This window comes from Catharus ustulatus, chromosome 9 (assembly GCF_009819885.2).
Source record: "Catharus ustulatus isolate bCatUst1 chromosome 9, bCatUst1.pri.v2, whole genome shotgun sequence".
NCBI classification, from domain to species: domain Eukaryota; kingdom Metazoa; phylum Chordata; class Aves; order Passeriformes; family Turdidae; genus Catharus; species Catharus ustulatus.
This window is the reverse complement of record NC_046229.1, coordinates 32,379,619-32,401,899: the sequence shown is the minus strand read 5'-3', so window position 1 is coordinate 32,401,899 and position 22,281 is coordinate 32,379,619. Positions and strand designations below refer to the sequence as shown.

General features: G+C 45.9%; 1 protein-coding gene and 1 long non-coding RNA gene across 11 annotated transcripts in view; both read right to left on the bottom strand.

The window, feature by feature from the left end:
- The window catches only part of LOC117000453, a 39,658-nt gene extending 31,017 nt beyond the window's left edge, over positions 1-8,641 (bottom strand). For 9 of the 10 annotated variants that reach the window (XR_004418767.1, XR_004418774.1, XR_004418773.1 and 6 more), the window contains exons 1-2: positions 8,487-8,641; positions 7,598-7,647 (exon numbers count right to left, since the gene is read on the bottom strand). This is a non-coding gene — a long non-coding RNA (uncharacterized LOC117000453). The remainder of the gene's footprint in view (positions 1-7,597; positions 7,648-8,486) is intronic. The other variant, XR_004418769.1, reaches the window with a different exon arrangement.
- An 11,820-nt stretch (positions 8,642-20,461) lies between these two features.
- Positions 20,462-22,281, bottom strand: part of SEC16B (SEC16 homolog B, endoplasmic reticulum export factor) — an 89,486-nt gene continuing 87,666 nt past the window's right edge. Inside the window, exons 32-33 of the mRNA XM_033068079.1 lie at positions 21,674-21,840; positions 20,462-21,572 (exon numbers count right to left, since the gene is read on the bottom strand). The gene's annotated coding sequence lies outside the window, so the exon portion shown is untranslated. The remainder of the gene's footprint in view (positions 21,573-21,673; positions 21,841-22,281) is intronic.

The window sequence follows — 22,281 nt, the reverse complement described above, 5'->3', positions numbered from 1 at the left end:
TGCAGGAGGGAGTGAAAGCCTTCCAATCCACCTGCAGGGTGCAAGTGACCCCACCAGCTACAGACTGGCTGAGGCCTCGGAACTGAACAGGTCCCTGGAGTACTTGAATCTTCCTGAGTATGGCACAGGAAAATGCAAACAGACAGACAAGCCCTCCCACATGTTTTCTCTAGCCTCAGTTCTGCAACCTCTCAGACACTGTGGGTTTCCCTGTGGTACCACCTCTCAGCCATGAGCCCAAAGCCATCTTCAACATACCAGTGACATTCTGAGGCCCCAGAAATGCCACCATGTTCTTCTGAGTGTTGCCGCAGCCCAGGGAAAGCTGCCTGCTGTCCCCACCTTCCAAAGACAATTAGTTTAGCTAAGCATAACATCCCAGTCATGTTCTCAGGCCCATCCTCATCCACATACCTACACCAGGGATGCTGCACTAAGAGCTCTAATGGGGCTCTTAGTGCTTCTATGCTGCAGCAGCACAAGTTTAATTGTGACATTTTTTACCCATCCTCACCATGATGCAGGTTTTCCTAGTCCAGTACAAACCAAGACACTTTTGGTGCTCCTCTGGCTTTCTCCCTTCCCCTCTGCTACACTCCTAAACTGAATGATAGAGACAGACAGCTCCAGTCCCAAAGGAATTCAAATGTTGTTCTTCTCAACTCAGCTGAAGAGAAGAGCCTATGTTTATAAAGCTGCAGGCTTCAAGAAGAATAAATGAATCTCTTAATAACCCCTGCAGACAGGAGGAGACTTGGGAAATGGATCCTCCCTTGGGTTTGCCACGGAGCCTCCCTTGAGTTTTTAACCAAGCATTTTCTCACCTAAGTTTCCTTATATGGCCAGTTATTTCCCAGAGAGAAAATGAAATCAAAATTCTGACACATCTGAAGAGTCCTGCAGAGCCAGAGCCCCAGTTCTTTTGGTGACTACAGTTTTTTCTCAGACCACAAACGTCTACCCAAAGCACAGCCAAAAAGCTTAAGAAACCCATTTTTTCACTGGAACAACAGAGTCCAGGGTGTCACACTCATTTTGCAAGGGCTGTTAGGAGCCTGGATCTCAATTAAAGCTACCAGGGCTCAAAATAGCCTTTTGCAGTATTTGCAGCCTGAAACACAAAGCATGGGTCATATTACTGAAAGTACCTGAGAAACACAAACGGCTGAGGCTCAGCTTCAAAGTGACCCTTGCTTCAACACCCACTTCTTTTCTTCTGTGGATGAAATATGGTTAAAAGCAACATATAACTACCATTTAATGTTGAAGAAGTCGATCAGACCACACTGATGCTTACAGGCAGAGAGCTGATACACACAAATTACTTTTCCAAAGCTGTACGGTAAATCCAAAACATGACTGAGACTTAACCTCAGGTCTTCCAAACCCCTCCTTTCCCCCCCAGACCACTGCACTTTGCTTTCTGCTTCCTAATAAAAGGCAGCCGAAGGGATATGGTATGGCTGCATGGACACACTCAGCAACCAGGGCTATAGTGAGGAGTACAACCGAGAGGAGAATCCATTCCTTCTGTGAGATGGGAAGAAAGCAGAGGGGCACAGCAGGGTGCTCCTGACAAGATGGGAAGGAAAGCAAAGGGGAGGTTTTTTTGTCTTTACTGAAGAGATGTTTGCATTTCCTTTATTAACAGCAAGGCTCAGCCCTAGCTAGAGAACAGCAGGAGAGGCTGAAAAACGGGGTCTTTTCAAAGCACTATTTCTCTATAAATATCAAGCATGAGCTGCTGCCTGTGAAAGCAGCACATTAGATTTCTGGGGTGCTCTCGTCCAGCCATACAGGAAGCCAAGCTGATTAAATGACCTTTTGTGGCTTTCAAACAAAGCAACATCACCTCTCCAGACACCAGCAGCCCAGAAGACCCCATTAAGGGACTAAAATATATAATAAAGTCAAATTTGGTTGTCCCAGCAGCTGTGAAGGCAAAGGGGATTCTCACTTCCAGGTCTATAGGATCAAAATATTATCTGTATGGAGATGCCACCATATGTGCTGGCCTATTTGATTATGTTTTAGTAAAAAGAGAAGTAGCTCCCTCTACTGCAGAGCACCACATGCAGGAAGGGGTGACCCAACCACCCTCAGCCCCAGAAAGGAGTCTGCCACGATGCCAGTAGAATCACAGATGCCTTAGGATGGGAATGAAGACAGACAGTGGTACCAGAGGAAGACGTGCTTAACAGGCAGGGTGATGAGCTTCTGGGTTAAAGGGTAGGTGGAAGGGGGAATAACCAGGTGTCCAAGGAAGCTGGAGGGATGGGAAAAGAGGAAGGCTTTGTTCTGGCCCTAGCTGCCATTATGAATTTCTTCTGACCTTGGCAAAGATGATGCAAAATCCAACCCCAAGAAGGACTCAGGTAATTTTTTTTTTTCACAGTCAGTTTCAATTCTCATCAAATCCCAGTTCACCCCAGCAATGCCTAACATAGAAGTCTCAGTGAATCCAAAGACCCCAGGAGTCCACACCCCTGCACTCGGGAAGCACTTCAAATACACACACACACAGCCCAGGGGGACATCTTCCCTCTACCTTCTCATATCTAGACCCGAGGGCTCAGCTGTGTCTTCTTACATCGATATTTTTTTACGGAGGCAGAAGAATTAAGCTTTATTAAAATAAAGGCTGTGATTCTCTCTGTCACATGCACCCACGACACGGGAGTTCAACGTGACATGTATCACCACAAGGGCTACCAGCAAAATTGCAAGAACTAGTAACCAGAAGACCCAGGTTCAGGCCAGAGGCAAAGAAAAGACACAATGTGAGGAGGGGCTGAATATCTTGCATTGCTCTCACGTGTGTCCTCAGGTCAGGTGGGGAGCACAGACAGTGAGGCAAGGCAGCAACGAAACAATGCTGATCATGTTGCCTTTGCCCTGTGCCATTCATACTCTAAGGCTGTTACAGCTGTGTGTACTCCCCACACAGACAGAGACAGAGAGGATTTAATTCTCTCTAAAGCTAAATCTGTCATCCAAAAACCTACGGATAAAAAACAGGGTTGGGAAAGGAAGCCATGACCAGCTTTCACCACCCAAAAAAGTCTGCACAACTGCCTGGGTGCCAGTAGGACAGAGATAACAATATTGAAGTGAATAAAATCAATTGTTCTGTAAGAGCTTTCTGGGACCATTAGTTAATTAAGTTGCCAACAAAAAAAGGTCTATATAAAAAGCTCTGATCACCTTCAGCACCCAAGATTAAAGAGGACTGGTGTCCACCCCCTGCCTACCTGCAAAATCCCAAACTGTTCATTCTCTGGCTGCTGTCTTTCACAGAGCAGCAAGAGTTAAAAAACAAATCCACACTTCTTCTGCAAAAGCAAAGGCACTGCCAAGCACGGGAACACCAGGGAGAAGGCAAGCACGCGGCTTGCAAGCTGCCCAGCTTTATTATTTCTTGAAACAAAGACATCTTTCCATGCAAATGTTTTTCAGGAGGTTCAAGAGACGCAGTAACTGTCATGAGTCCCTTTCAGACACATTCACCTTGCTTTTGGGACCATCACTTGGGAAATGATGAGCAATTTTTTGCTTTGCCCATCCCAGCTGTCCCCAACCCCACTGCCCATGGCCTCCTGCCATGGTGAGGGAAACGTGATTAGTACTGTTTCACTGCTGCCTAATTCCACCTCCACACAACCACACTGGAACTAGGTGATCTCTAAGGTCCCTTCCAAACCAAACTATTTTAGGATTCTATGTTCCCCAGTCCACCAAAAGCAACATCCCAGCTTTCCCCTTAAATACTGAATTGTCCTCATTCTCCCCCAAGGAACGGCAAACCTACTCATTCCCTGCTATGCTCCAGTGGCCTCAGCAGAGTTAAAATCAGGCAAGGTCTTTCGAGCAAGTGTTCCCCTCCATAAAGTGAACTGAAAAGGAAAAAGGGATTTGGAAGCCCAAGAACAGATAGGAACAAAGAGGGACTGTTCTATAAAGACCTTCAATAGTAGGGTATTCTTATGAAAACCACAGAGCATCATAGGCTTGGCAAACAGGAAAGTCAAACTCCAATTACCTTTTTAAACACCCCTGAAGATGCTCCAGGACAAAGCATTGCTATCCTCAAACCCTGCCTTTCCAGAATTAACAGCTTCCTGGTGTACCTTTACCTTGCTGGTGATGCACAGAGCCCTTGTCACCACATTCCCACCCTCACATTTAAATCTCACTGAGAGCTGAAGTAAGAATTTATGTGGATTACACACATCTGCTGAGATGGGGAGTATCTTTTTTTTCCTGGCTCCCCACGTGAATTACATCCCCCTCTGGGCAGTACAGAATTGCTTTTCAAGAGGAGCTAGAAACACTGCAGCACTTTCTGAACAGATAAAAGGGGAAGTGCCGAATCCAGTAGTTCTGGAGAAGAGATTTCTGCTTCCCAGCAGCTTTTTGCAGCACCCGTGCAGCCTGGCTGGGGTATCATTAACCACCGTGGTGCTCCAGCAAAGTCACCAGCACCACCCCATGCTCCTGTCTGCCAGAGGAGCAGAATATTACTCAAACAGCATCTGGTTAACATCCAAATCCCAGGAAATTCACACACTCCTTGCTGACATACAGGTTTTCTGAGACTGATTCCTGACGTGCTCAAGTCAGAGCTGGACTCTATTTTTCCATCTAGTTGGAAGGCAGTTGCTGGAAAGGTTGGAAAGACAAGCTCTGGGGAAAGACATGGGCACATTGTAGCACTTCCCTGAAACAGCAGTGGGACAAGCTCCCAGTACATCACAACAGCATGACATGGATGCAAGGCAGTGCATGGCAATATGACCCCTGGCAGGGTTGGCAACACCCCAAAGCCAGGAATGAAACCTTAAGACAGAGCATAGCATTTTACCCTTTGTTTATCCCAATCTCCCAAGGCCTTCCAGCAACGTACAGCTCAGGAACAGCTTTCATTACTTTGTTTAAACCCTTTCCAAACCCATTTAATCTTTAGCATCCACAGTATCCCATAGCAATGAGTTCCACAGTTTGCCTACACGGCATGTCAAGCAATTTCTCCTCTTGAAGCACCCCCAAAGTAATTTTACTGCAGATGCAGAAAGAGATGAAAAAGCAGGGGGCAGTCTGGAGGAGAAGAAATTAAACCATCACAGCTTTAGGAAGAGCTGGCAAGGAAAGGTTAAATGAACTAGGTTCATTCAGCCTAGAAAAAAAATAAAGGAGAAGACTAAGGCACAGAGGCATAACAATCTTCCAGTAGCTTGCAGGTTATTAAGACAGCAGTCGATTGTTCTCTGTGTTCAGTGGCACAAGAAGAAATAATTTAACTTGGAGCAAAGAAAGCTTAAGTTTAGACATCTAAAAAAAAAAAAGAAAAGAAAAAGAAAGATTAAAAACTTTCTGCCTAGAACAGATACAGGGAAGTTGCAGAATTTTTCACTGGAGACATCTATGGAAAGGTTAAACAAACACGTGTGTGGAAGGGAAAGGTGTAATTGATCTTGCCTCAATCCCATACACAGAGTAGATGATCTGCAGAGGTTTGTTCCAGCTCTCTGCAATACCAAACTTTTGAACTACTTTCTTCATGCATTTTTAATTGCATTTTAATTTTTGTCCTCATATAGCTTGAGACAAGTGTAAAAAACAAAGCCATGGCTATTATATCAGAAATTACATGCTTTCCATTCCTTCAATGTAATGAAAAGATGTAAAAGTTAGAATAGATATATATTGAGCTATACAGTCACACCAATAAATATGTATGGGTGTCGCATCCCCTTTTGCTTTGCCAAAAATAGTACCAAATTATGCCAACCAATGAAAAACCACGTTTCATTAGGAAGTGAACTTTAAAATACAAGATTAAAACGTGGTTTTTAAATCAAGATTTCCTGCTTGTTGATTTAAATCATGATTAAAATGGGTGATTCAAATCAACCACCCCGAAGAAAACACCTCCTCATCCTTAGGGTGCAGAAGACAGTGGTGCCCCAAAGACCAGTCCGGTAATTCCAGTTTCTACTGCTCTGTTCTTTCTCCAGCTCAGCATTCCTACTATATCCATCTTCTCTGAAGAAAAAGAAATTTCCATCTGCAAGCCTGACACCCCAAAGTCCCTTCCACTACCCTTCCCTGGACCTCGAGCCTGCACAGCTCTCATGCCCAAAGAGCATCATAAAGAAATTTCAAGCCGACACAGAATCAGTCTCAAAGAAACTTCTCTGCGGCAATTATAATCAGATCCTCCCTGGATGCAAATAGTGTTTCTGAGTGTGGGCTCCAATCAAAGCTTGTGAATAATTATGACAGGATTTTAAAACCTGCCCTCGAGAACAAGAGGAATGTGGAATCAACACGCCTGCTTGAGGGGATGGAGGTACACACAGGAGGCAGGAACATCTTGCCAGCAAGATTGGAGAAGAGAGTCCCAAAGACCTCGTTACAAATGGATTTTGGATATTTCATCCCAGAGCTGGTCTGGAACATCAGAGTGCCACAAAAGGTGCTGGCTCCACATTTCTGCAGAACACTCTGGTCTTCAGATGGCCAGGTCTTGTCTCCAAAGTCATGGCATAAGCTTCATGCAGAAGAAGCTTTCACAGAGCTCTGAAGAGAGCTACAGACATCCTTTGGTTTTCAGATTACTCTGCCAAAACCACTGCCAGAGGTGCAAGACACTGGTGTTTCAGTGTGCACTCATCTGTCAGAACTAGGTGAACACCAGTTCATTTCCCTGGGCCCATGGACACAGATGGGACTGAGAGAGGAGAATCCTTGAACAGGACACTTCCCAACTTTCTCTTTCCTCCAAATCAAAGGCTTACCTATGGTTCTGAAGATTCCCCAAATGAATCCCACTTTTTTTTTTTTTAATTTTCTTTTTTATTTGTTTATTAATTTTAAAAAATCTGAGGTACCAAGGAAAAATAAACCAGCAAAAAAGCAGAGCTTCAAACTTTGTTGCAAAGCCAGAATTAACTCTGCAGTCAACACAGGTAGAGATCCAGCCTACCTGACCAACCTCCACAGGCCACATGGAATGTCCCACTGCAAATCTGCCTTTCCTTACAGAAGAAGTGAAGTACTCTGAGCAGAAAAATGGAAAGTTTTCCAGCAACAGTGTGTGAAATGGAGACAACTGAGTCAGGCTAAAATGACATCTCTGGGAATCACAAAGATCTTAACCCAGCTAGTCCATTCAGGAAGGAAATGCCTCATGGGCATTTTAATGGTCTTAGTGCTGACAATTTCAGTGCAACAGGAATAGGAGGGGAAAATGCATCAGCAAGGATGGAAGTGGGAAGGAGAGACCAGGACAAATCGAAAGAAATAACCAGAACTCCAAGAAGGATTGGTCATCCCACAATCAACTTGAAATTTTCTCAACTCCTACTGAGGTTTCATCAGAAAAAAAACATTTCCACTAAATGATGTTTCAGCCCAAATCCACTAAACTAAAAATCTAGGATTACATCACCAGTATAAAAATTGTAATTTTTTTGGTTTGGCTTTTAAAAATTAAAAGTCAAAGATTTTTAGTGTTTTAGTTTCTTCTTATTCCTGACATTAAATGAAACAGAAAGAATGGCGCCCAGGCAGGATTCACCTGTCTTTATCTTCTCACCTTTTCTAACTTGTGAAAACTTCCTTCTTCTTTAAAAAAAATAAAAGAATCTGTGAAAGAAAAGTTAACTCATGTTAAGAGATACATCTGCAAAAAAGTGAAGGAAACATTGAATCAAGGACAGGATAGGAATGAAAGACAACAAAAACACTACTAAAAATAAGTTTTCATCTCTCCATTAAGAAAAGTCTTTCTCCTGTTTAGTAAAATTGAACCCTTAGCAGTTTTTTTTTTCCTGAGAATTGGTTGCTGTATTGTTTTGTTTGGGCTTTTTTACCAATTTAATACATTCCATCTGCATTAAGTTGGGCAGCACAAAAGGGCACTGGGCAAGTCAGACTCGAGATTTTCAGCTTTGGTTCAAAAGCCAAAATCTATTGTTGATTGCTTGGGTAGAACAGCAGAGAGAGGCCCGAGTGAGCTTTAAAAACAAATTCAACACCTTCCACAGCCCAGGAGGCATCTCTTTCCATCTGCCATCTCAGGCAATTCTCCTTGTAGCATGAGAAGCAGTCCAAGATGTGAGCATATTTTGCAGATCCTCCTGTGATTTTGTCACCCCCATGACAAGGGGAAGAGCCGCTCTCTTATCTGCCTCTCCTTCTCCCAGCAAGCAAACTGACTGTTTGGCCCTGGCTTTTGTCATTAGAGACAGCAGTCGTTAAGAATTCATGCCCACTGCCAACACTGCATTTTTTGGAGAGGTCCTGCACTCAGGCAGAACTAATGAGCAGGCAAAGAAAGGGAAGAGCAGTTAAAGAAGAAAACACGCACACAAATACAGCCAAAATGAGAATGCAGACTTATCTGTAGGTCTTCTCCCCTCCGAGGTGCTTCAGCAGCACGGTATAATGAAATGTTTGCTCGTGGGAAGGGATGATTGTCATACCTGTGATAGGGATGGGGAGGCTGAGGGAAGACGGATGTAACAGTACCCTGGCACACCGGAGGGCTGTGTTGGAGCTGGGGCCGGGTTTGACACATTCATTCAGCCGAGGAGATCACAAGGTGCAGGCAGTGCCTTCGGATGGCTCCAAAGGCTGCAAATTCTCAGCTGTAAAAATAGGCCAGATAATACCTGTCTGAAGGGGATTTATCCTGCTGTACGTGCAAAATACTTTGCAGTCATTGGACAAAGGATTTTATCAAAATACAGCCAGAGGCAGGATGAGATATTAACCTCCTCCTCTAGGATGAGATATTAACCTCCTCCTCTTCCAGCTACTGCAAAAAAATATTATATATATACACTATAAACCTGCTGGTTTCTGGGACCAGAAGGTAGCACTTTCTTCCTGCATTTCTGTGTGGAACAGCCAGCGGTGGAGCATGTGCTGACCACTAAAAACAACTTTAACTGCAATGGAAGAGCAGAGAACTTAATCACATATAGAAATAGGACACGCAGAGATGGGATTCACAGAGGGACGGGCTAACTTTGCACCCGCAGAGCAGGCTACATAAGGAAGGATGCTCTTCAATGTACACATCTCCATGTTCAGCTTTGCTGAATTGGTGCTGCCAGAGAATCGTAACTAAAGCATTTCTCACTTCCATCTGTTTCTGTTGTAAGCCATAATGTTACAGCAGCATTTATTTCTTCTTCCCTTTCTCTTCCCCTGCCTGCTTTTTCCCCAAGCATCCAATTTTTTAGGCCTATAACCCTGAAAATGATGAAAGTCTCCCATTGATTTCAATTGGCTTTTGTTTAAGGGCTTGATAGCAAAGAGAAAAATTGAATGATCATTCATTGAACGAGACAGATTTGGCCCAGTTCCTCAGCTGGTGTAAATCAGCACGAGCACTCAGAACTCGGAGGCTCCCTGCCCTGTGCTGATGACTTAGTCCACTTCTGTGCACACTAGGAATTTTAATGATGCTGCCCTGCCCTGCCAGCACACAGACCCAGCATGCAGCTTTTAACGCTGCTCAGTAGCTCCAGCTCAGGACAGTACATGACAGAGTATGATCCACCTCACGTTCAGGACAACCTGTGCCATGGGCTGGAAGACAGCTCTGAAGCTGCCAGGGTGCTCACCTGAAGTACAAGCCTTTTCACTGCCACCAGATATTCCAGGCTACTGGATCATCTCTCCCAGCAAAAGGTAGAGCATCCTGTTAATCCCAATATTCAAACCAGGATGCACCTAATGTGCTGTACCCATACTCTGGACTGTGGCAATGGAAGGGTGGCACCTATCTATGAATCTACTTTGCCTTCCTTCCTCTCCTTGCTCACCAGAGGAATTAGCTTACCTGGGATTAGAGCAGGCAGCCTGTGCTGGCAGCAAGGTGAAAGGCACATGGAGGCTTTGCAGCAGCACGTGCCTGAGGCAAGACAAGAGGCATACCAAGCACAACTCTGAAGCCAGGCTGCTGCTGGAAATCTCCTGGAATTACCCTTCCCTCATGATGCAGATATTCTTTCTTTCCATAGTTCACCTGTAGGCCTGTCCAACCTGAACAAGGTGCTCCGGATAGGGGCAAGAGGATATGGTGCTCTACAGCACTGCCATCAGGGCTAGCAGTAAGTTTAGGGTGTGAATAGGAGTGAAGATGCAGGATATAGGGTAAAAGTAGCCAAACCTTTGCCAAAATGTGTTTTTCCATGAGCTTTCAAATATCTAATTGGAGACATACTACAAGAGACAGTCTGGAGGAGCAAGAACCATTTGTCTACAAGCCTCTAGCATTGATCAGCTGGATCTTTCTTTTCCTACAGAGGAGATTGCTACAGCAGTCCAGGAAAGGAAGGGGAAAGGCAAAGCAAAGCAATGAACAAGCTAACAAGAGGAAAATCTCTGGCTGGCAAGTCTCTTGCTCACCTTGATTAGTCGAGCAGGATATAGACATAAAATTACAATTGCTTCCTGCTCCCCCACTTTGTGTGGAGATGTTAAAAACGTCAGGCTTGATTTACCCTGACGCACTGACTGACTCACGGCAGCTACAAATCCTCCCCACCAAACCAACCTCCTCTACCTGCCACCAGGCTGCAGATGGCAGGGAAAGGAGGGGGGAAACACCATCTCCCCTTCTTGCTGTGCACATCAAACCAAACCCACCTCCAAAAAGCAGACAGGCAGCTTTTGTTCAGGTAGCTGACACTGCTGCACGAGTGTGTTTTAAACAAGGCCATGCGCTCTCTCCTTTGCTTTGTGCCTGTCTGTGCTCATTTTTGTTGATGCAAGAATCTGGGGATGTGCTGGAGCACACATGTTCAGCTCAATCTGACCACTGCCAACTGAATTACAGCTCAATTTCACCGGGGTGATTAGCTCCAAAAGGAGAAAGGAGGCTGCAGGGGGAAAAGTAAACGCCAACCTATCCTTGTGCAAACTTCCAAAGGAACAGCTAAAGTGTGTTTTGGATAGAAAACCAAGAGAAAGCTCTAGGCAGGAGGGAAGGAAAAGGGGTGGATAAAAGGAGAGAAGGAAAGATCTAATAGAAGCGGATGCAGTGCAGTCTGGGATATAGCTCTGGCACATCTCCAGAGGCCAAAGCAGTTCCTATAGGATGGAGGTTTTCTTTTAAAAACACTAATGGGCTGATTTGCAGAGCTGCCTGGCTCCCAGGTCTCCCACAGAAACTACTCCTCAAACATCATTAACATGTGTGCACTGCTGAGAAAGCCTTCCAAATATGACCCTGCAGCCTGACTGCGGCAGCCGACTCAAACAGTGCCCAAACAAGGGATGAAAAGGATCAGCCTCCCCTTGCCCAGGCACCACACACCACCCTCACAGGCTGAGATTGCTGTGGCACCTTCATGGCTCAGGGTTGACATGAGATACACATACCTGGCTCTTAACTCTCAAAGCCACTGCCTCAGCCCCACAGGCCTGTGGTGTCCTCCGCACCCCCGGGAAAGACGGTCCTGGTGGGAATCATGATGCAGCCCAGCATCATTGCCCTTCCTTCACCACCTGCCCTGTGCTTTCTCATTCAGCACACAAGGTCTCACACGGTGGGAGAAGACTGGGGGCATTTATTCCTGAGGAAGGGAAGTGCTGTCAGTCAAACCACATCCTCCAGCACTCAGCCTCTGATGCCCTGTGTCAAGACAAGAAGCCACAGCACGTATAAGGACATAGCCACAGCCTTCCCAAAGAAAGAGGGGGAAAGCAAATGAGGATATCTATGATTCTCTTCTTGCTGCAAACCCTTTGATTACATTCAGCATCCCCAGGGATCTGCCTTCCATGATATTCTAGTCCTGCTTCACATCTATTCATTCTCTACTTTTGGACTCGACAGCAGCAAGCGATGATGGAATATACATATATGTAATCATGCATGTTAGGACAATGGACCTACCTTCATTTTCTTTAAACTTTTTGCTTAATGAGTTCACTGGGTAACCCACATCACAAGACACAGCAAACTATCCTACTCCTCTCTAACTGTACTTGGCTTGGTCACCCCCTCTCCCAGCTGCCTCTCTACTCAAACAGCACATCTCAGTCTGACTGCTCTCTCCTTGTGTGGAAGCTCCCCCATACTTTAAATCACAGACGCTACCTTTTTGAGGGTTCCTACACCTTTCCCCCCAAAGGTAGTCACAATTCCAGAAGTGGCAGTTTTAGAGAGAGAACTTCCCTCACCCTGCTGGTAACACATCTGATTCCTGGGATTGATCACCACCATTCCAACCCTGGCAAAGTGTCCCTTCCCACTATTCCAGATACTGCGGGATCAACAAAATTGTTCATGCTGTACTTTTCAGGAGGTTGCTGGAAGGGTACTTTGTCAAATTACTAGAGGGACCAACAAGACACATCCGAGAACTTGAGGCCACTTGTATTTACTAGCAGAACCACTACTGAGTTTATATCTTATCTACAAAAACAAACCCAGAAACCTTTCCATCCCAAGAGGGAGAAAACACCATTTGCACAGCACAATACAACACAACTGTTCTCAGTGACATTGGCATGCTGAGCTTCCTTTTGCAACCTCCTGGTTAAGAAAAGTTCCAAAAAATGTGTGTTGTGTGATAAACAAAAGCAGCACAGCTGGAACTCCTGTGATACAGAATCACATTTCTCTGTAGTTATTTATAAACTCTTCTTTCCAATAGTTGGGAGCTTCATAAACTAGAGCAGATCAATAGACCTAAAAAGGTAGAGGCTGATCAGAGGGAATTAGATAACATTGGTGTACAGATTTTTTGAAATAGGAAGAGAAGAGCTGATCAAAATGTGTGGGTCAGAAAGGCCTTTTTCTCTTTTTCTTTTTCCCCCCAATCACATATTTCCTCCATTTCCAAAGAAAACTTTCTAAGTGCTGGTCTTTAAAATAGTGTATTTCCTTTCCTCACACCCAAGCTGAAGTAATTTCTGATTGGAAAATTCCCATTGGAATGTGTCAGAAACCAAATTCATCATAGTTTTGAGAAGAGTGGCAGGGAGAAATCTAACTTGGGTCTTATTTTCCACTAAAACCCAGACACTGCCTTTTTTTGGCTGTTCAGAAAAAGAAAAGCAAAAGCATTCTTTTCCCAGGAGAAGCACTGCAGCTTTTTGGACAGATGTGGTTATTCTTCATGTGCAAGAAACTTATGGGCTCCTGGCTTTTGAGGCAGCCCAGAGATCACCCCCAGCCATGGGAATGTGAGCACAGCACTGGGGTATCTCTTCTGAGAGGCCAGAAACCACATCCAGCTCTCCAAGTTGCCTCGGAGCCACTTCCCCAGGCTGTCTGCAATCCAAATCAAATCACATCTGACTTCAGGCCAAGTTCAGGAAACTCGATTATCTTTCTCCCCCTACGCGATGGGAGATGGCAGGTTGAGGGGAAAGAGGAGGAAGGAGTGAAAAATTAACACAAGCACTTAAGATGTTATGAAACTGCAATATGCATCTGTAGCCTGGCCCCCGGTCCTCCAGCCCATACATTATTTAACAGAAAAGAAAGCATAAATGAGCCAGAACAATAGCTAGAGGGTGGGAATGTGTGTATATATATATATATACACACATACATATATATTTAATTCCATAAACCATGCCCATTAGTTTTGTTTCTTATTTAGGATACTGCATTAATCATGCTAATATTTTACAGCCGGGCTGTACACTTTAGCCATTACTTTAATCAAAGCCATCAGCGTACCCAAGAACATGCTACCAGGTGGGAATAGCTGCTACCGCTCACTGTTAATTACTTTGCATTTTACAGCAATCAGCAGCAGGGGCTGAGATCATAATAAATTCATGACTTATGGGTCCATAAAATCATTACCGTAGGAAAATATGTTTTATCAGGCATTCGTCGGGCTGCTGCTCAGAGAGAGATTTCTTGAAGGAAATGACACCCATGAAATTAAACCGATCCTTGCAGTCAGCAGAAATGCTAATGCGGGCACAAACAGAGCCGAGGCTTGTGCGGAGCGCAGGGAAGGGAAGAGGGAGAAGGATTTGCCAGACAGGAAGGAGGGGAGGTACTGGGGGAAGCCTGCTCACGCCAGGATAGGTGGGGCAGAGGTAGGACAGGGCACTGGAAGGAAAGGGAAGAACCGAGAGGAGGATGCAGAGCTGCTAAGGAGTCTCAGGATCATGACTGCCACATCCTGAGCCTGCAGGAGCATTGCTCCATGGAGCATTTCCGAACGAGGACACAGAGGGAAAACTTACACCCTTCTAACAGGAGAATCATAAAATCATAGTGACCCATTGTGTCCAGCTCCTGGCCCTGCACAGAATCCCAACATGAGCCTGAGAGTGTTGTCTTAACACTTCTTGAACCCTGGCAGAGAGGGGTCCTGCCAGATAAGGACACACCGATGAGCTGATGTGCAGCGGTTTCATCAGCCCAGGCTGTCTTCCCTCTCCAATGGCAGTGCTCCTGAAGGGAACTACTTGAGCTTATTCATGACTAATCACAAAATCTCTTTGCCTAAATAATGACACCAAGGGCTTTGCACACAGAGAATGGCAGCTTGGCCTGAACTCCCTATCCCTAAAAAGGGTCAACCAAAGGCCAGAGCTTTAATTCAATCCCCTAAAAGCCCAGGCAGGTTACATGGAATGTGATTAGAGCACAGAGATGCCATTGCAGTAACATTGAGGGCAGCAGTGAAATCAAGCAGTGCCAAATTGACATAAAGAAGCAATAAAGAAGCCTCAGGATTTGAGAAGCAAGAAAGGAGCCTAAATGAACTTGCTGAATATTTTCTAAGTCTTTTCTGCACTTGCATAAAATCCCATGGCACTTGCAGAGTCATTAGCCCTGCCAGTTCCTAAAAAACAAACAATAAGTTCACTTCTGATTTTTTTTTCTTTTTTGCAATCTAAGATCAACTGAGTTTTCTTTGGCAAGAAGCCACTGGCTCTTTAGAACTCTCGTGTTTCTTGGCCTGTGAAAATGAAAAAGTGCAATGCCAACTAGAAAATATCCCCAAAATGTTAAATTGGCTAAGCCCTTGTTTTTTGCTGTTTGTTTCACTCTGAAAATACTAAGGAAGCTCAGTCATAGCTAGTTTGTTTGGTTTATTCGCCTCTTCCAATTACACTGTGCAAACAGGGAACATTATTTAGTGTTATTTAAGCATGAAATTATAACAGATCATTTTAAATATCAAGGCCCTAAAAATAAATCTTTCTGTCAAGGCACAGCAGGTCCAGATCTACTAGCTTGTTAACATCGACCAGGGTGGGTAGAAGGTGGGAAAACCCCAGTGGAGAGTTCCGTATGTAAGAGGTTTCTTCTTTCCTTTCTGGGATCATGAAAGGACTGCACTCCTGGGGCTGGTATCTGAAGGAACATGGAAGCAGAACTAACAGTGTGGCCAGAACAAACCTGATACCTCCCCCAGAACATCCTGCACAGTGCCCTGAGCTCTCCCACTCCTGCAGACCCCAGAAGAGCAACACTAGTTGAGAGTCACCTGCGAGCTCCAGACAAGATCCCTCTGGGTCTCTCATCTCCATGAGACGTGGTCTGTAAGAGGGGTTTCATTATTCCTTCAGCCCAGGTGGTCTTCCTACAAGAAAAGCCTGTGTGCAGCACCCCACACAGCTCTGGGTAGCTGCATGCCCATTCCATGGAGGATGGGCCACCACATCCTTCTGGCTAAATCACGATTCTTGGCCAGAACACATCACGGTTCCCTCTCCACACACTGCACCTGGATTTCTTTTCCTTAAAATCTTGGGAGACATGGGAAAATACAGAGTGCACAGAACACCCAACCCATGATGGCCAAAAGCAGAACACTTGGACCTACACCATGGGAGATGCTCCCAGGTCTAGTTGAAGCTTACCAGAGATTTCCACCCTAGAGTCCAATAAGCCAATACCACACAGAAATAACAGCCCCAGAGCTACATTAGCATGACACCAATCTTCATCCAGATTCCAGCTACCTTGGGCTGCATCAAAATGTCCTTGGTGTCCTCCCTGGGGCCTCAGAGCAATCCCCAGAGCTCAGGTTGCAGAAAAGCTTATGCCAAAACCTCCTGTGCAGCCCCATCAGCCGCAGAAGACAACTCCAACCCCACTCCCCAGCCCTGCAGAGTGAGCTCCCCTCCTTCCAGACCAGTTCTGGAGGAGAGGTGATGTGCCAAGAAAAATGCCTTGTGTAGAACAAGCTGTGGATAAGAGCAGGTTGTGGCAGAGCTCTGCTGTCCCCAGTCATGCTGCTTGCCTTTGTAAGCTGTCTTTACCTTAAGAAACCCCAAACACTCTAATCCCTGGGAGTAAATTGCTCCACTCATAGCCCAGACAGTTGCTCACTGGTTGGCACGGCCAGCCTGGCTTCAGACCCTGGATGAAGGAGCAAGGAGGAACCAAGACCTGTAGCCAGGTGCTCCATCAGCCCCCAGGAGCTTCTAACCAACCAGAGCAAGCAAGCCACAGCTTCTCTGTGTGATAAACTGGCTTTCTTCAGGTTTGCCTCTCTCATTAGTCCCTTTTGTACCTCTCCAAGGAGCAGGAATGATCCAAACCACATTTCAATGTCTCCGTGTGTCAACACTCTCCAGGATTCAGAAGGGCTACAAAACACAGTGAGCCCTAAGGAAAACCTGGAAAATACCACACTCCAGCCAAGCCTACCTTCACCCTCCTGGAATTTCACCAAATTACCTGAGCTACACCCTCCTGTGTGGCCCAGGGCTGGACCATCACCTTTTTGCTTCCCTTTAGTGGGTTCCAGGTTGACTGTTCCTTTTGGGGTTATACATAACTTCATCTGACAGGTACTGCAGCCTAGAGATTTCCCCTTTAAGGTCCTACCCAGCTATAAATATCCTTTTCTTCTTCAGGGAAAGAGCGTCTGACCCAAAGTGTATGAAGCTTCCTGACAGGCTGGGAAAAGAGAAGAGGTTTAAATGTCAGCTAAAACAATCTTCATTTTCTTTTCTAAATTTGCAAAGCTCCCCGAGTCACTGGAGTGAGGAATTTGCCTGTTTGAAGTTCAGCCTGAAAATCCTTTTGCAAAATATTTGCTGAAACACAATAATGTTGGAATTGGAGGGGATTAAAACAGCTTCAGTCCTTTCCCCATCCCCCTGAAGCCCCTCTTTAAGAGGGTTTCTGTAAAAGCAGACTTATGTCCCCATGTCTTGAAGGCACGATACAAAGGAGAGAGGGAAGGAAATAAAATCATAAAGCTCCTAACATCACTATTATTGAAATGCCTCATTTGACATTTTGACTGTTTCAATTAGCTAACAAGGAACGCTCCACTTAATCCACCCTCAGATACTGAAAGAAACCAAGTCTTTCCCTTCCCCCATCCCAGATCCAGCGTGGCAGCTACTTCCCAGCTCTGGAGGAATCCCAGCCTGGGTGATTGCTCCTGCCCTGGAGCAGCCAGCAAGGCAGAGCACACCTAGCCCAATGCTGGCTGAAATTAGGGAGCATCCTTCCCTCAAACCCAAGGCACAGCGTCAGAAAGTCCAAGGGGGAAGGCAAAGGGCACCCAAAAAAACCCCACTGCCAGTGCCTTTCCTTACCATTTTGGGGAACACAAGAGCAATGTGGTACTGTCAGACCAACAGAGTGGTCTCTCTTCCTCATTAGGATTAACCAACAAGGAGCCCTGGCTGGTTTGAACTGCACTGAGCTGAAAAATTACCCTCAATGATTCAGTACCTGCAAGAGAGGACGAAACACTGTGAAAACATTTCCCACCTCCTGCACACGGTTCTGGGTTAATTCGATTGGGTTCGTTTTATTTCTCCAGGATTTATCCGCCGCTGTGATTTTACGCCAAGGAAACTGAAGTGCCGGCAGCTCTCCTGTCAGCACGTGTAACAGCCAGAGCCTTCCTCCACAGAGCATTTTATGACCTTTACACACACACACACACACTCCCCATCCCACAGGTGAGCTCCTGCCTGGGAGGGGGACTCGTGGCCATTACAGGGGAGGTGCTCTACACTCCATAAAGTCAGGGCAGTCACCTTCGGCTGGGGGAGCTCTTGTGAAGATTGATTATCCCACCAGGAGCACTTTCTTTGCTTTGGGCAGATAAACAATTCACCAGCTCTTCCATGGCTGGACTTCCACAGACAACTCTGCAGGCACCACCAACAGGATTTTCTCCCATGTTTGGAGGTCGAGGAGTGGGCAAGGAATGACGCACACAAAGCCACAGAGATGTTTGAGATGTCCACAGGACACCACCTCATCCAAAACAGGCAGTAGGCAGTAGACACTTACAGTCCCTTACCTTTCTTCATATTTGAAGGGATCAAGAGACTGAAAAAAGCTGCAGGGCTGGGTTAATGGTTGGCCTTGATGATCGTGGAAATTTCTTCTGGCCTTAATTAAGTGGATTTAGGTGTGGAGAGCTACCTGTGACACCACCTAGTCTAACTATAAGGACTTTCAGGTCCAAAGTGGAACACCTGGAATCTGGCAGGGAGGAAGGGAGGAGTAGGAGCTGCCTGACAGACTGCAGAGCAAGGTAGAGGCAATGCATCAAAAGTCAGCAAAGGCCTTTTTATGGTGTAAGACCTTGGTTTTTCTGTTGCTTCCCATAAGGAAAGACTGGCACAAGTGATGGGACAAATCCTGCCCATTTTATGCCCACCATGACCTCAACCCCTTTGTTGTTGTCCCAACTAACAGCATTATTGTCCATGGGAGAAGAGCAAAATCGGGGTGTATTTAGAACAGCCTGTTCCACTGATACTTTAGTAACTCCCACACCTGTGGCAAGCTGGTGTTAACAAGAGGTGCAATTTCCTCTACACATGAAAATAAACATAAAAGCAATACAAGTGTTTCCAGAATCACTCCAGTAGAACCTGTCTTCCTTTTGCATGGAAACCAGCTGGCTTTGAGAGTGGTCAGATGCCACCAGCTCCTCAACACCAAGTTAACTTCCATCATGGGGCTCCCCTCAGCAGTTCAGGAAAAGATATGCGTGTCAGGCGGCACTTAACTGAGTGTGAGATTGTGTGCCAGGGGAACAAAGAGCTTATCCACGTGGACAAAGGCTTTGTGGGAAACTGACCCTAATCCTCTCCTGAAATACCTTGGCTATCGTTGAGCTCCTAGCCCCAACAAAAGGCACATACACCATCTTAAATAACAATTGTAAGAAACCCCAAATCCCTACATCCAGCCTCTGAGCAGTGCTGGAGTTATGTCAAATAATCACTCCTGCTCAGCTTCACTTTAAACCAGTCCTAATGCTTTCCTGCTCCATGACTGCTGGAAGGGATCATTGTCTTTCTGCTTGTTACCAGTCTCCTGAGCTTATGGACTAGCTGTCCTCGTGCCAACATCTGCTTACTCTCACCAGTTCTTCTCCCAGCGTGCATCACCTCTTAGCCTTGACTGTGTGATGCCAAACACAGGGCGTGATGGGACTTGCATGATTCTGAATTTCTCTGCAGGCTCCTTTCTACCTGCTCCCATTTGACCTTGTTGGTCTTTGGAAAGACTGGTCACAGTATCCCCATAATTCCTGATGTGGTCTCACCAGTCTAGCTGACAGCAGGGCTAACATTTCCCCCAGCAGCATCTCACAGGGGCTTCCAACAATCTCTGTTACTCCAGCCTTGGCCGTGTCTTGCTATCCTAGTGAATCATGGAACATTCTGAGTTAGAAGGGACCCACAAGGATCATCAAGTTCAGCTCCTGCTCCTGCACAGGATATCCCCAACAATCTCACCATGGCTGCTAGACTTCAGGGAGCATGTACAAATGCTCCTTGAATTCTGGCAGCCATAGGTCTGTGACCACTTCCCTGGGAAGCCTGTTCCAGGGCCCAACCACCCTCTGGGTGAGGAACATTTCCTAATATCCCTGACACAGATTCATGCCAATCCCTCAGGTCCTATCACTGTGTCAGGTCCTATCACTGCCTCACCCAAGCTTTGGTCCTCTGCTTTCCCACCACAGAGAGCTGCAAGATCCTTAATTCCTGGGAAAGGCAGTTGAAGTCTCACCAACTCAGCCCAGTGCCCAGGAGTTCCTCTATCCATGAATAGAGACATACCTTCATGGAAAAAAAGTACCACTGGGCCTGCAGAAGGGACCTGACAACAACTTCTCCATCCCAATCTTCCAGACAATCCATAGGCACCAAATAGTTCCAGCATCCCAAGCAGAGGTGCCTCCATTAATCACAGCCCTCTGCAGTTAAAGTTATTTAATTCAGAGGTGAGAGAAGCTGCTCAGCTGTTTATGTCCAAGGGTTAAACTTGCCCCAGCCGCACACTAAACACATTTTTTACAATCTGGCAGTGATCCTTGCCTATTAAGCATCTCTGGCTTCAGAGAAGATTTATTGATTTATTTCACTTTTATGGCTGGAGGTATTTATTCCTATTTGCTTTCTCGCTTCTTCACCCTATCTGGGATGGGGGAACAAGGAGGAGAAAAAAAACATTACAAAGCTGGTGGAGCCAAGAGGTGATGACTCACAGTTTTTGAGGGCACGAAGGCTGGGACAAGGGAGGTGGGGACCAACTTTGGGGCTATGCCAGGCTTTGTCACAGCTTTTATTTTTGTAATGAAAAGAGGAAAATGTGTGGCTGGAAGAAAAGGAGTTCACATCAAACTTCAGAGGGAAGGTTCCTATCAAAGTTGTGTCCCCATAGAGTGCTTTGTGAGTTAGAGCTTGATTGATTTGTACCAGCTAAGGACCTCAGCAAATCTCTCCTGTGGGAAGAATCTCCATGCTTTCCCATACCTTAAAGCCAATCTAGAAAGGAAGAAAAAAACCATATACAGCTGCAAGAGAGAGCATGGACTAAGATCCCCAATTTTAGCCCATTCCCCACACTACCACAGACAACCATTTCCAGGCAAGGCTCCTAGGCAGGGCCCCCACTCCAGTGTCCATCTGGACTGTGTCTCCATCTCTTCCTGGTGCAACTGATGCTGGGATTTGCTGCATTGACTGGCTTTGTTACAGAGGGCCAGTACAAACACAGATTGGCATTTGCACCCTTCCAGATGTTTCTTTGCATGCAGAGAGGTGCCATGAGATGCCTGGGGATGTGATGAAAGCAACAGGACAGTTCAGACCCTCCAATACAGCAGATGCTCTGGCTCATGGCACAACTCCCATCTCACATGCCCATCTTGTTCTGCCTCCTAGTTGGGAGTTTGCTTTTCAAAAATGCCAAGAAGTCCCTCACTATGAAAAAACCAATCACATGCCTTTTCAGCAGCATCCGATGTCAATGTATGAGCCTTAAGCTCTGCCACAGAACCTTCTCACAGCACAGGAACAGTCATAAAGCATCCTGCTCTCCTATGGCTATTTTGGGAACGTGGTTAGAGGTGAACACAGCTGTGCTGGGTTAAGTCTGACTCAGTGATCTTAGAGGTCTTTTCAGCCTTAACAATACGATGGTTTTGGTTGCAGGCATGTTTGAGGAGATGATGCTTTTTACTCCCATGTGCAGGTAATGCAGATTCAACACAAGTCCATGGTTGTAGGCACCATCTTTGGATTTCTGGAAGCACAGTTCATGTCTCTGTTTCTGAAATCCCACAGCACAGGTTCTGGGGACAGAAAGTGAACAAAGGCCTGACTAAAACAGGGAAAACTGGGGGAAAGAAGGGGAGGTAGAAGCCAGGGGAAGTGAGGAAGAGAGCGGGAATACCTGGACAGGAGAGATGGAGTAGGTCCTGCTGCAGCAGGGAGAGCTGAAAGGCATTTGAGGGAGGTGGAAGGTGCACTTTGGAAGTTCTGGAGTAAGAAGGGTTGGGGGTTTGGAACTCCATACAGAGGCGCAGCAACCCTGGAGCACAGAGCACTCCAAGACAGGGCCTGAAAAAAAGAAGACAAAAACTACAGTAAAAGATTTCTGGACACAGTACAGAGACACTGAAAGACCCTTCTTTGCACCTCACAGAACCTGCAAAAGCCAGGGTGTCCCATCAGTCTCAAAGGCTGCAAATCTCTCCTAGAAGATTTGTGTATCCTCTGACAATTTAGCCTAGCCCTAAGAAAGCAGAATTTGAGCTCCCACCCTATCTGTTTGTCATGCCTCCTGCTTCAGAAAGAAACTCGCATTTCCATTCGTTAAACACAACATGGAGATAGAGAAGGAATGAAGGGAAGAGGTGGGCTGGTAGCTGATAGCACGGAGAAGCCACTGAGCGCAGCCGGTTCACGCTTCATTAGCATCCTCTCTCACCAAGCTGTGAGCACAGCCTTGCAGTCTGGCTACACACAGACAGGCAGGCAGGGAAGGAGCTCATTTTCCAT